The sequence below is a fragment of the Vulpes lagopus genome, chromosome 8 (assembly GCF_018345385.1).
Source record: "Vulpes lagopus strain Blue_001 chromosome 8, ASM1834538v1, whole genome shotgun sequence".
Lineage (NCBI taxonomy): Eukaryota > Metazoa > Chordata > Mammalia > Carnivora > Canidae > Vulpes > Vulpes lagopus.
In genome coordinates, this window is record NC_054831.1 from 67613608 (window position 1) to 67629591 (window position 15984).

Sequence of the window (15984 nt, forward strand, 5' to 3'; positions counted from 1 at the left end):
TCCTATCTCAGAGAAAGACAGAATCCTCACCAAATTAGAGACCCTAACAGTGAGCCCCTCCTGCCCTCAGTTACTTCCATCTGACCCATCCAAGCCCCACAGTGAACTATTATTGGTTTAAAAGAGAATGCTGAAACTATAAGATAGGGTGCATAAGCCTCATGGCACTAACAAAGAAAAAACCTGTAGTAGATGAGCAAAGTATTGAGACAGAAGAATCAAAGCACACCTCCACAAAGGGTCATCAAATCATAAAAATAAGACAGCAAGGGACAAAGAAGACAATATAGGAATTACAAAACAGTCAGAAGAAAACAATTAACAAAAGTTTAAAAAAGAAAATAATACAATTAACAAAATGGCCATAGTAAGGCCCTACCTATCAATAATTACTTTAACATAGGTGGATGAAATTCTCCAATCCAAAAACCTAGAGAGGCTGGGATGGTTAAAAAAAAAACAGGAAACTAGATCCAACAATATGCTGTCTACAAGAGATTCACTATAGTTTTAAAGACACACATAGATCGATTGTTTTCGGGGGAGGGGCAAGATGGCGGAGGAGTAGGGTCTCCAGGTCACCTGTCCTCAGCAAATTACCTAGAAAACCATCCAATCATCCTGAAAACCTACGAATTCGGCCTGAGATTTAAAGAGAGACCAGCTGGAACGCTACAGTGAGAAGAGTTCGCGCTTCTATCAAGGTAGGAAGACGGGGAAAAAGAAATAAAGGAACAAAAGGCCTCCGAGGGGGAGGGGCCCCGCGAGGAGCCGGGCTGAGGCCGGGGCGAGTGTCCCCAGGACAGGAGAGCCCCGTCCCGGAGGAGCAGGAGCTGCACCGACCTTCCCCGCGGAAAGGGGCTCCCCGGGAATTGGAGCAGGATCCCCAGAAAGGCGGGGACGCCCTCGGGCTCCCTGGGACAGTAACAGAGGAACTGCGCCCGGGAGAGTGCGCCGAGCTCCCTAAGGGCTGCAGCGCTCGGCGGGGCCCGGAGCAGCTCGGAGGGGCTCGGGCGGCGGCTCCGCGGAGGGGGCTGCGGGGCTCCGGGAACAGCTCGGCGGCGGCGGCTCGGGCGGAGGAAGAAGCTCCGCGGAGGGGGCGGCGCGGCTCCGGGAACAGCTCGGAGAGGCTCGGGCGGCGGCTCCGCGGAGGGGGCTGCGCGGCTCCGGGAACAGCTCGGCGGCGGCGGCTCGCGCAGAGGAAGAAGCTCCGCGCGGAGGGGGCTGCGCGGCTCCGGGAACAGCTCGGAGAGGCTCGGGCGGCGGCTCCGCGGAGGGGGCTGCACCGCCGGGAGCGCGAATCCAACAGCGCAGGTCCCGGAGCACAGGGCGCCGGGACACAGCCCAGGATCCGGCCTCCCCCGGGACAGGCAGAGGCCGGGAGGGCCCAGGACAGCAAGGACGCTCCTGCCTGGAACTGAGCAGATCAGCGGCCCCGCCCCGGAGCCCCCAGGCCCTGCAGACGGAGAGCCCCGGAGCTACTGCGGGAGCTGACTCGAGGGTCCCAGAGCTGCCCCCGCCACTGTGGCTTCCTCCCGGGGCCTCACGGGGTGAACAACCCCCACCGAGCCCTGCACCAGGCAGGGGCAGAGCAGCTCCCCCAAGTGCTAACACCTGAGAATCAGCACAGCAGGCCCCTCCCCCAGAAGACCAGCGACAGGGACCAGTTCCAAGGGAAATCAAGGGACTTAAACTACACAGAATCGGAAGATACTCCCCCGTGGTTTTTTTTGTTTTTTGTTTTTTTGTTTTTGTTTTTGTTTTGTTTTGTTTTGTTTTGTTTTGTTTTGTGCTTTCTTTTTTTCTCTCTTTCTTCTTGATTTCTGATTGCTTCCCCCACCCCCCCTTTTTTCTTTTTTCTCCTTTCTTTCTTTTTCATTCTTTTTCTTCTCTTTTTCCCCTATTTTTTTCTTCTTTCTCTTTTTTCTTTTTCTCTTTTCTTTCCTTCTCTCTCTTTTTCTCCTTTTCCCAATACAACTTGTTTTTGGCCACTCTGCACTAAGCAAAATGACTAGAAGGAAAACCCCTCAAAAAAAAGAATCAGAAACAGCCCACTCTCCCACAGAGTTACAAAATATGGATTACAATTCAGTATCAGAAAGTCAATTCAGAAGCACAATTATAAAGCTACTAGTGGCTCTGGAAAAAAAGCATAAAGGATTCAAGAGACTTCATAACCACAGAAATTAGATCTAATCAGGATGATATTAAGAATCAATTAAATGAAATGCAATCCAAACTGGAGGTCCTAATGATGAGGGTTAATGAGGTGGAAGAAAGAGTAAGAGATATACAACGCAAGTTTATGGCAAGGAGGAAGCTGAGGAAGAAAGAGAAAACAATTAAAAGACCACGAGGAAAGGTTAAGGGAAATAAATGATAGCCTCAGAAGGAAAAATCTACATATTGAACAAATCAAAAATGAGAACTTCCCTAATTTGGGGAGGGAAACAGGCATTCAGATCCAGGAGACAGAGATATCCTCCCCCCCCCCCAAATCAATAAAAACCATTCAACACCTCAACATTTAATAGTGAAACTTGCAAATTTCAAAGATAAAGAGAAAATCCTTAAGGTGGTAAGAGACAAGAGATCCCTAACTTATATGGGGAAAAATATCAGATTAACAGCAGACCTCTCCACAAAGACCTGGGAGGCCAGAAAGGGCTGGCAGGATATATTCAGGGTCCTAAATGAGAAGAACACACAGCCGAGAATACTCTATCCAGCAAGGCTCTCATTCATAATAGAAGGAGAGATAAAGAGCTTCCAAGAGATGCAGAAACTGGAAGAATATGTGACCACTAAACTAGCTCTGCAAGAAATATTAAGGGGGACCCTGTAAAATAAATAGGAAGCCCAAAGAACTAGCCCACAAAAACAAGGACTGAATAGGTATTATGATGACACTAAGTTCATATCTATCAATAGTTACTCTGAACATGAATGGGCTAAATCATCCCATCAAAAGACACAGGGTTTCAGGCTGGGCAAAAAAGCAAGGCCCATCCATTTGCTGTCTACAAGAGACTCATTTGAGACCTAAGGACACCTCCAACCTGAAAATGAAAGGGTGGAGAACCATTAACGTTCAAATGGTCCCCAAAAGAAAGCTGGGGTGGCAATCCTCCTATCAGATAAAGTTTATCCCAAAGACTGTAGTAAGAGATGAAGAGGGACACTATGTCATACTCAAAGGGTCTCTCGAACAAGAAGACCTAACAATCATGAATATTTATGCCCCTAATGTGGGAGCTGCCAAGTATATCAAACAATTAATAACCAAAGTAAAGACATATTAAATTATAATACACTAATAGTAGGAGACTTCAACCTGGCACTTGCAGCAAATGACAGATATTCTAAGCACAACATCACCAAAGAAACAAGAGCTTATATGATACACTGGACCAGATGGATTTCACAGATATCTACAGAACATCCAAACACAACTGAATACACATTCTTCTCAAGTGCACAGGGGACTTTCTCTGGAATAGACCATATATTGGGTCACAAATCGGGTCTCAGCCAATATCAAAAGATTGGGATTGTTCCCTGCATATTTTCGGACCACGATGCTTTGAAACTTGAACTCAATCACAAGAAGAAATCTGGAAGAAACTCAAACACATGGAGGTGAAAGAGCAGCCTGCTAAAAGATGAAAGGGTCAACCAGGAAATTAGAGAAGAATTAAAAAAGATTCATGGAAACTAATGAGAATGAAGATACAACCATTCAAAATCTTTGGGATACAGCAAAAGCAGTCCTGAGAGGGAAATACATCACAATATAAGCATCCCTCAAAAAATTGGAAAAAACAAATACACAAGCTAACCTTGCACCTAAAGGAATTGCAGAAAGGACAGCACATAAACCTATACCAAGTAGAAGAAGAGAGTTAATAAAGATTCGAGAAGAACTCAATGAAGTAGAGACCAGAAGAACTGTAGAACAGATCAAGAAAACCAGGAGTTGGTTCTTTGAAAGAATTTGTAAGAGAGATAAACCATTAGTCAGCCTTATTGAAAAGAAAGGAGAAAGGACTCAAATTATAAAATTATGAATGAAAGCGGAGAAATCACAATCAATACCAATGAAATACAAAATTAAAAATTTTAAAAAATATTATAAGCAGCTATACACCAATAAATTAGGCAATCTAGAGGAAACAGACACCTTTCTGGACAACCACAAAGTACCAAAACTGGAACAGGAAGAAACAGAAAACCTGAACAGGCCAATAACCAGGGAGGAAATTGAAGCAGTCATCAAAAACCTCCCAGGACACAAAAGTCCAGGGCCAGATGGCTTCCCAGGGGAATTCTATCAAATATTTAAAGAAGAAACAAAACCTATTCTACTAAAGCTGTTCTGAAAGATAGAAAGGGACGGAATACTTGCAGACTCATTTTATGAAGGCGGCATCACCTTAATTCCAAAACCAAAGACCCCACCAAAAAGGAGAATTATAGACCAGTATCCCTGATTAACACAGTTGCAAAAATTCTCAAAAATATACTAGCCAATAGGATCCAACAGTACATAAAGAAGATTATTCACTGTGACCAAGAAGGATTTATCCCTGGAATGCAAGGCTGGTTCAACACTCCTAAAGCAATCAACGTGATAGATCATATCAACAAGAGAAAAAACAAGAACGATATGATCCTCTCAATAGATGCAGAGAAAACATTTCTAAAAAGATTTTATTTATTTCTTCATGACACACACACACACATACACAGAGAGAGAGAGAGAGAGAGAGAGAGAGAGAGAGAGGCAGAGACACAGGCAGAGGGAGAAGCAGGCTCCACGTAAGGAGCCCAAGGTGGACTCAATCCTGGGACTCCAGGATCAGGCCCTGGGCTGTAGGCAGCGCTAAACCACTGATCCACCCGGGGGGCCCCAGAGAAAGCATTTGACAAAATACAGCATCCATTCCTGATCAAAAATCTTCAGAGTGTAGGGAGGAGGGAATATTCCTCACTACCTTAAAAGTCATCTATGAAAAGCCCACAGCACATATCATTGTCAATGGTTGGAAACACTGAGAGTCTTTCCCCTAAGATCAGGAACATGATAGGGATGTCCACTCTCACCACTGCTATTCAACATAGTACTAAAAGTCCTAGACTCAGCAATCAGACAACAAAAACAAATAAAAGGCATTGAGATGGCAAAGAAGTAGTCAAACTCTCCCTCTTCACAGATGGCATGGTAAGGTACCTATAAAACCCAAAGACTCTACCCCAAGATTGCTAGAACTCATGCAGCAATTTGGCCGCATGGCAGGATACAAAATCAATGCTCAGAAAACAGTGGCATTTCTATACACTAACAATGAGACTGAAGAAAGAGAAATTAATCAATCCCAAAATCCCATTTAGGTTTATTGCACCCCAAAGCATAAGATACCTAAGAATAAACTTAACCAAAGTGATAAAGGATCTATACCCTAAAAACTACAGAATGCATCTGAAAGAAATTGAGAAGACACAAAGAGATGGAAAATATTCCATGCTCATGGATTGGAAGAATTAATACTGTGAAAATTTCTCTGCTACCCAGGGCTATTTACACATTTAATGCAATCCCTATTCAAATACCATAGTCTTTCTTCAGAGAGTTGGAACAAATCATCTTCAGATTTGTGTGGAATGAAAAAAAGACCCTGCACAGCCAGGGGAATTTTGAAAAAGAAAACCAGAGCTGGGGGCATCACGATGTTGGATTTCAAGTTGTACTACAAAGCTGTGATGATCAAGACAGTGTGGTACTGGCACAAAAACAGACACGTAGATCAGTGGAACAGAATACAGAACCCAGAAATGGGCCCTCAAGGCTATGGTCAGATAATATTCGACAAAGCGGGAAAGACTATCTACTGGAAAAAGGACAGTCTCTTCAATAAATGGTGCTGGGAGAATTGGACAGCCATGTGCAGAAGAATGAAACTAGACCATTCTCTTATGCCATACACAAAGATAAACTCAAAATGGATGAAAAATCTAAATGTGAGACAAGAATCCATCAAAATCCTAGAGGAGAACACAGGCATAACCCGTTTGGAACTTGGCCACATCAACTTCTTGCAAGATACATCTGTGAAGGCAAGGGAAACAAAAGAACAAATGAATTCTTGGGCCTTCATCAAAATAAAAAGCTTCTGTGTAGCAAAAGCAACTGTCAACAAAACTAAAAGACAACCTACAGAGGGATAGAAGATATTTGCAAATGACATATCAGATAAAGGGCTAGTATCCAAGATCTATAAAGAACTTATTAAACTCAACAGCAAAGAAACAAACAATCCAATCATGAAATGGGCAAAAGACATGAACAGAAATCTCACAGGGGAAGACATAGACAAACAAGCACATGAGAAAATGCTCGGCATCACTTGCCATCAGGGAAATACAAATCAAAACCATAATGAGATGCCACCTCCCACCAGTGAGAATGGGGAAAATTAACAAGGCAGGAAACCACAAATGTTGGAGAGGATGTGGAGAAAGGGGAACCTTCTTGCACTGTTGGTGGGAATGTGAACTGGTGCAACCACTCTGGAAAACTGTGTGGAGGTTCCTCAATGAGTTAAAAATAGAGCTGCCCTAGGACCCAGCAATTGCACTGTTGAGGATTTACCCTAAAGATTCAGATGCAGTGAAAGACCGAGACACCTGCACCCAATGTTTATAGCAGCAATGTCCACAGTAGCCAAACTGTCGAAAGAGCTTCAGTGCCCATTAAAAGATTAATGGATAAAGAAGATGTGATCTGTATACACAATGGAATAGTACTCAGCCATTTAAACGACAAATATCCTCCATTTGTTTCAACGTGGATGGAACTGGAGGGTATTATGCTGAGTGAAGTAAGTCAATCGGAGATGGACAAAAATTATATGGTTTCATTCACATGGGGAATATAAAAAATAGTAAAAAGGATTAAAGCAGAAAGGAGAGAAAATGAGTGGGAAATATCAGAGAGGGCGACAGAACATGAGAGACTCCTAATTCTGGGAAACAAGGGGTAGTGGAAGGGGAGGTGGGTGGGGTAATGCGGTGACTAGGTGATGGGCACTGAGGATGGCACATGATGCGAAGAGCACTGGATGTTATAATATATGTTGGCAAATCAAACTCTAATAAACAATATACAAAAAAATGAGAAGCGAAGAAAAAAAAGTGATGATGCCCCAACCCAACTGGCTGGGTTTGGTTCTGGGTGTCCATCTAAAGGTCTCTATAAGGAATCCCTGGGTGACTCAGTGGTTCAGCGCCTGCCTTCGGCCCAGGGCGTGATCCTGGAGTCCTGGGATCAAGTTCCGCATCAGGCTCCCTGCATGGAGCCTGCTTCTCCCTCTGCCTGTGTCTCTGCCTCTCTCTGTGTGTCTTTAATGAATAAATAAATAAATAAGTAAATAAAATCTTTAAAAAACAAATCAAACAAAAAAACAAAGGTCTCTATAGACAGAGCCATCTTACAGCCTGCTCAAACAGGGAAGGAAGTCAGCAACCCCACACAGTGTGATACACTGCCTCACCTAGGAGCCTAGTCAATGATCTATGGGAGGTCACACAGTGCAGGCTATGACCTCACCTAGACAAGGAGCCAACCCAGTAGCTCTGTTCAATTGTTGAGCAGAGACTGCAGCCCTTCTTATTCAGGACATCTCAATAGTGACCATGGACATCCTTGGAACTCAACGTACAGGACACAGAGCATAGCCAATGGCCCTGTCCAGCACTAGAACCCAGCCCACAGCCTTGCCTGATTGCTGAGCACAGCCTGAGGTCCCCCCAATCCCAAAGAGGCTTTACCTGAATGCCGAGTCATGCCAGAGGCACATCTGGATTGGGGACACAGCCTGCATTCTCACCCTACCAGGGCCAATTGCAGACCCAGCCTGCAGCCCCACTCATATGCAAAGTCAAACTAGTAGCACCACTCTGCCTGTGACTCCAGCCAACCAGAGGTGAATGCTGATCCAGCTAGTGGCTCCACCTGACCATGAAGCCAATCCATAGCCACTCAACCAGGGAGCCAGCCAGCAAGCAGCCCAATCTGAATGCCAAGCTGAGTCAGCAGGCTCACCTAACCAAAGAGCTCAGCCAGGAGTACTCCTATCTCAGAGAAAGACAGAATCCTCACCAAATTAGAGACCCTAACAGTGAGCCCCTCCTGCCCTCAGTTACTTCCATCTGACCCATCCAAGCCCCACAGTGAACTATTATTGGTTTAAAAGAGAATGCTGAAACTATAAGATAGGGTGCATAAGCCTCATGGCACTAACAAAGAAAAAACCTGTAGTAGATGAGCAAAGTATTGAGACAGAAGAATCAAAGCACACCTCCACAAAGGGTCATCAAATCAGAAAAATAAGACAGCAAGGGACAAAGAAGACAATATAGGAATTACAAAACAGTCAGAAGAAAACAATTAACAAAAGTTTAAAAAAGAAAATAATACAATTAACAAAATGGCCATAGTAAGGCCCTACCTATCAATAATTACTTTAACATAGGTGGATGAAATTCTCCAATCCAAAAACCTAGAGAGGCTGGGATGGTTAAAAAAAAAAACAGGAAACTAGATCCAACAATATGCTGTCTACAAGAGATTCACTATAGTTTTAAAGACACACATAGATTGAAAGTGAAGGGATAGAAAGCATTCCATACAAATGGTAACCAAAAGAGAGGAGGGATGGCTATACTTCTATCAGAAATAGAGTAAGTTTCAAATAGTCACAAGAGACAAAGAATGTCACTGTATAATGATAAAAGGATTAGTTCACAAAGAAGCCATAATAATTGCAAATATTTATGCATCCAACATCAGAACATCCAAATATATAAAGCAAATAATAACAGAGCTGCATGGAGAAATAAACAATACAATAAGAAGGGTTTTAATATTCCATACCCAATAATTGGTGGATTACTCAGACAGAAAATCAATAAGGAAAGAGCACTACAGTGTTATCTGACTGTATATACACATGATTGCATGTAACATATGACTATATGATCATATATTGTTATTTAACACTAGATAGTGATTTGTGAAAAACACTATAGATCAAATAGACGTAGCAGACATATATAGAACATTCCACCCAACAGCAGCAGAATACACATTCTTCTCAAGTGCAGACAGAACATGTTCCAGGACAGATCATATGTTCAGCCACAAAAAAGTCTTAACAAATTCAAGAAAATTAAAATTATATCACATGTCTTTTCTGACCACTATATAGATACCAATAAGAAGAGGAAAGTTGGGAAATTCACAAACATAGAAATCAAAACACACTACTGAATAAACTATGGATCAAAAGAGAAATTTAAAAATCTTGATATAAATGAAAATGGAAATATAACATGCCAAAATTTATGGAATGCATTAAAAGCTGTTCTAAGAGGAAAGTTTACAATTATAAACACTTACATTAAAGAAAGAAATATCTCACATAAACAATCAAACTTTACACTTCAAGGAGCTTGAACTAAGGTCAATGGTAACAGAAGAAAAAATAATTAGGATTAGAATAGAAAAATGAAACAAAGAATAAAACAAAGGACTAACAAAACTAAAAAAAACTTTAAAAAGAATTAGTTTTTTAAAAAACTAAACAAAATTGACAAGCCTTTCACTAGGCTAACCAAGAAAAAGAGAAAAGACTCAAATGAATAAAATTATCAATAAAAGCGGGATATTACAATTGAAACATCATTCCAAAATATCAGAAGAGGGCAGCCTGGGTGGCTTAGCAGTTTAGCACCTGCCTTTGGCCCAGGGCCTGATCCTGGAGACCAGGGATCCAGTCCCACATCAGGTTCCCTGCATGGAGCCTGCTTCTCCCTCTGCCTCTGTCTCTGCCTCTCCCTCTCTCTCTGGCTCTCATGAATGAATAAATAAAATCTTTTAAATATATATATATACACATATATATCTGATATCTATATCTATATATATATATCAGAAGAGACTATATAAGCAATTATATACCGATGAATTGGATAATCTAGAAGAAATTGTATGTTTCTAGAAACACACTACCTAACAAGACTGAAGCAAGAAAAAAAAAACAATATCTGAGCAGAATAAATATGAGTAAAGCCATTGAATCAGTAATCAAAAACCTCCTAACACAGAAAAGTCGAGGACAAGATGGTTTTACTCATAGATTCTACCAAACACTGGTGAGTTTAAAGAATCAAAGCCAATCCTTCGGAAACCCTTCCAAAAAAATTGAAGAAGAGGGAATACTCCCAAATTCACTTTATAAGACCTCCACTATCCAGATACAAAAGCCATATAGATGCTAAAAGCCAAATAGCCCGATGAACATAAATGCAAAAATTCACAACAAAATACTAGTTAATAAAGTTAACAGCACATTAAAAGGATGATATGCCACGAAGATGGGATTCATCCCTAGGATGCAAAGAAGGCTCAACAAACACAAGTCAATAAACATGATACATTAATATATCGATGGATAAAAATCACACAATCCTCATAGCAAAAGCATAATAAAAGCATATCCGAAAATGCAACATGAAACAAAATAAAGCCCATATGTAATATAATTAAAACTTCTGGAAGAAAATATAGGGTTAAAAACTCCTTGATGTTGGTCTTGGTAATGATTATTTGGATAGAACACCAAAAGCACAAGCAACAAAAGCAAAAAGAAACAAGTTGCTCTACATCAAACTAAAAAAATTATCTTTACAGCAAAATAAATTATTAACAAAATACTTAATAACAGAATAATAATGGTGACACAAAGAATAGGAGAAAATGCTTGTAGACCATATGTCCGATAAGGCATTAATTTCCAAAATATTTAAGGAACCTCTACAACTCGATACTTAAAACAACAAAGAAAACCCCAAATAATTCCATTAAAAAAGGGGCGAAGGCCCTGAACTGATATTTTTCCAAAGAAGACATCCACATGTCCAAGAGGTACATGAATTTGTGCTTAATATCAGTAATTACCAAGAAATACAAATCAAAAACACAAAAAGATATCACCTCACACTTGTGAGAATGACTATCATCAAGAAGACAACATATGCTGGAAAGGAAGTGGAGAAAAGGAAATCTTTCTGTGCTGTCAGTGGGAATGCAAATTGGTGCAGTAAGTATGAAAACAGTATGAAGGATTCTCAAAAAATTTAATACAGATTCTCAAAAAATTAAATACTCTCTATGATCTACCAATCCCACTTCTGGGTATATATACCTAAAGGAAATGAAATTAGTATCTTTAAGAGATACCTGCATCCCTATGTTCACTGCAGCATTGTTCACAATAGCCAAGACATATAAAGAACCCTAAGTCTCCACTGACAGATGAATGGACTAAGAAAGTATGGTGCATAATACAGACATATATACAAATACAGGTGTGGGCACACAGGAATACTAATAAAGAAAAAATCTTGGGGCTCCTGGGTGGCTCCGTTGGTTAAGCATCTATCTGCTTTTGGCTCAGGTCACAATCCCAGGGTACTGGGATCAAGCCCCACATCAGGCTCCTAGCTCAGTGGGAAGCTTGCTTCTCCCTTTCCCTCTGCCCCCCCCCCATTTGTGGTCTATCAAATAAATAAATAAAATCTTAAAAAAAAAAGAAATCCTGCCATTTGGAACCACATGGATGGATCTTGAAGTCATTATGCTAAGAGAAATAAGTCAGACAGAGAAGTGTATGATCTCACTTACATGTGGAATTTATAAAAATCAAACTCATAAAAATAGACAATAAAAAGGTGTCACCTGGGAGAAAGGGGTGGAGAGATGGAGGAAATGGTTACAAGATAAATAACTACTAGGTGTATAATACACAGGATGGTGACTACAGTTAACAGTAATGTATTATATACATGAAAGCTCCTAAGAGAGTAGATCTTAAATGCTAAGAGAGTAGATCTTAAATGTTCTCACCACATACTCTAAAAAAAAGGTAGCTGTGACATGATGAATGTGTTAATCAACCTTCCTGTAGTAATCATCTCACAGTATAATCACATTGTACGCCTCAAATTTACATGTTATATGTCATTCATGCGTCAATAAACCTAATGAAAAATATCATTCTGGAAAAAATAACAAAAAGATAAACTATAAAGGACACCCTGGCAGACATAACTATGCACAACCTAGAAACTAGGAAGGGTGAAAACATGAAAAACTAATAAAAGGTCAATAAAACTTGGGGAAAATCTTTGCAACTTTCACAACAAATAAAAAAAATACCTCGATGCTTTAAAAGATTAAGTCAGTAAGAAGAATACTAAGCATTACACACTGAAAACCAAGCAAAAAGCACAAATAGGAAATATAGATACACACAGAAATATAACTACACAAGGCACACATGCACACAAACTTGATCAACCTGCTTAGCATTAAAGAATTGGAGAAAATATACAATTACCTCCTACTTTAACCATATTTTCAGACTGAAACTATGAAAAAAATAATTAGACAGTGTTTGGCAAGCATACAGAAAAGCAGACACAGTCATGTATTGCTTGTGAAAAAAAGGTACATTATTGAAGAGTAATTTAAAATTATAAATCAAATGGTTTAAAAGTGAATATCAATTAAAAATTCTACTCTGTATTTTCTTTTACTCTTAGGATATAATTTGCAATGTGTGCAAACCTGTTTATTGTTCAGTAAAGACTGTTTAACTTTGTGTACAATCAAAAGCAACTCCTAAATCAATAGTGAGGAACTGATTAGTGAATGGTGGTACATCCATTTGATGGAATACTATTACCCAAACAAAATATTGGTGAATAGGTGTTTAAAAATTATATATAAAATTAAAGCAAATTAATTGAAAACGGTGTTGCTTTTACTTATTGTATTAATTGAAAGCAACGTGGTAGATTGTAAAGACACACACAATGTTTTTATCATGAGGGTGTAATCAGCATCGATGTGGTTTACCTTTTCTACCTACATTTAAACATTTTCCTACAATAAAAAATGAATTTCGTCTTTTGTGGTAAAAGGAAAGATTTTTTTAGAAATAAAAATAGTTAAATTCTTAAAAAGAGTCAGTATGTGGTCTTTATCCATAGTATTATTTTAGTTCATTTGTATTATCCAGTATCATCCAAAGGTAAAGACTCCCTTCGAGTATTATTAAAGACACATACACACCCAAAATAGACCTGAAGACTTGGTAAGTTACCTGAGCCTCCCAATGGACCTCTCTTTCAGCAAATAACACTTTCCCCGAGGCATTACACATCAATTCTGCGTATGCTGGTTCCATGTGTGATGAAGTTTTCTCTTCTCACAGAGTAGATGCTCCAAAAACACATGCCTAACCTAACAAATTATGTGCCTAGCCAAGGCCATCTCTGCAATCTTTCAGGCCAGAAAGCTCTTTGATGTCTCCTCTAGATTTGTCTAACACACCTGTGCAGGAAATAGAATAAAACTACATTTTTTTCATTTTAATATAGTTAAAGGAAAAGCATATTTAAAAATTATACCATGAAAATGAATTTTTAATTAACTTCTGAATGCAGTTATAACCATGACATAAAATTATTTTATTATTAAAAAGTGATCTTGGCTAACAACATAAAAATCATACACAGTATGATGAATTTATTCTTAAAATTTTACCATGTAGAGCAAATATACTACCTAACCATTGTATATCTGTTATTTTATGTATGGTGTGCAAGTACTACTTTCAGCAAAGATTTTTCTTAAATTCCATGTTTTTAAGCCACTGTGGTTAACTTTCAAGTTAAAATGCACTGGAATAAAATTAAAGTGATTTAATTCACTTAATTAACACAAATTATTAATGTATGCAAATATAAGGAATAGATACTTACCTCAAGGATAATGTAGACAGTAGCAATTTTCCTTGTGCTTTAGAGGTACAACTCTGCTTTATACTCAGTCCTGTGGCAATGCAGTCAGAAATGCAGCTTCCCACAAGTGTTACAACAGTTAAGAGAAAATTATTACAGTTAATTTAGATTTTGACTGTTTGCACTTTTATTTTTATTTCAGCAAAAGTGTTACTAGGGCCTGATATTTAACTATTATTCTAGATTTATAAAACTGGATCTTTTAGAAATTTTGTTGAGAGAGTGTTAAAGCATCTAAATTGGCCTATAAAATACCAGCTTATCTTCTTACCAAAGAAGGCTTGGAGAAAGCAATAATTTTAGTATTTCATGTCTAAGAGATTAAAGCTTTAGAAATTGTTATTGTTGCAGAGCAGAAAACATTAAAACGTTTTCAGTTTTACTGAAGCTTTTATCCACATTTACATCTAGCACTTAGATTATGATGTGCACGGTTATGTCACAGGGAGAGTTTGCATTATTGATGTGGCTTTTAGTTTATAATGATGTTAAACCTGCACAAACGCACAACATAGAGAGGAATGTAGGTGCATTTGCAACAGTGGAGACTATAACTCTTTTCTACCTGAAAGACAAGTGTTATGAAATAAAAAGAAAAATCTAAGAAAAAGTACTTCTACTTTACAAATGACACACTTAAGAAACTGTGTTCTATCTAATCTGCATTTTTAATGAGATAGTTCATATTCAAATAGTTTCTCAACAATCCATAAGCAAACTCTAAAATCCAATGTATTTTGAAGTATCTTTTTCAGATAGGCAAAAAGGTCTGAGGGAAAAAAAATGTTGGGTATTATACAATGAACGGAGGAATGTAGAGTGCCTTGAAATTACATTTCTTCTAGATTAACTGAGGGGAAATATTTTTTTTTAAAGATTTTATTTATTTATTTATTTGAGAGAGAGAGAGAATGTGTGTGTGCATGTGCACGCACATGCACATGCAAGAGGAAGAGGGAGAGAGAATCTGAAACAGACTCGGCTGAGTATGGAGCCCAATCCCATGACCCCAAGATCATGACCTGAGTGGAAGCAGAGTTGAATGATCAACTGACTGAACCACCCAGCGCCCCCAGATGTAAAGATATTTCTCACACATTATTTCTCAATTATGTTATTTTTCAAGACACAAATTTCATTTTTGTTTATTTTTAAAAAAAATTTTTTTATTATTTATTTATGATAGTCATACAGAGAGAGAGAGAGGCAGAGACACAGGCAGAGGGAGAAGCAGGCTCCATGCACTGAGAGCCCGAGGTGGGATTCAATCCTGGGTCTCCAGGATCGCGCCCTAGGCCAAAGGCAGGCGCCAAACCGCTGCGCCACGCAGGGATCCCACAAATTTTATTTTTAAATGCAATTACCTTAGAACAAATTTTTTTGTTTGGCCTGAAACATTTTGTACTATATTTTTTTGTACTATATTTTTAATTATAAAATTATATAATTATATATATATAATTTATAATTATATATTATATAATTTTATTATATAATTATAAAATTATAATTATAGATACTAGATTTTTTTTTAAAGATTTTATTTATTTATTCATGATAGTCACACACAGAGGCTCCATGCAGGCTCCATGCAGGGAGCCCGACGTGGGATTCGATCCCGGGTCTCCAAGATCGCGCCCTGCGCCAAAGGCAGGCGGTAAGCCGCTGCGCCACCCAGGGATCCCCTTTTCCCCCAATTTTATATGAAAACTACACATAGTCCATCTACTCTCTAATTTGTTTGTTTTTTATTTATTTATGAGAGAGAGAGAGAGAGAGAGAGAGAGAGAGGCAGAGACATAGGGAGAGGGAGAAGGAGGCTCCATGCACCGAGAGCCCGACGTGGGATTCGATCCCTGGTCTCCAGATCGCGCCCTGGGCCAAAGGCAGGCCCTATACTGCTGCGCCACCCAGGGATCCCCTCAGTGAGTGATATTTATTCTGTTTATCCGGTGAGGCCACTGTGAGGCTCAGTGGGGGCTGTTTACCCCGTGAGGCCCAGGGAGGAACAACCACAGTGTCATCGGCCAGCTCTGGAACCCCGGAGTCAGCTGCCCG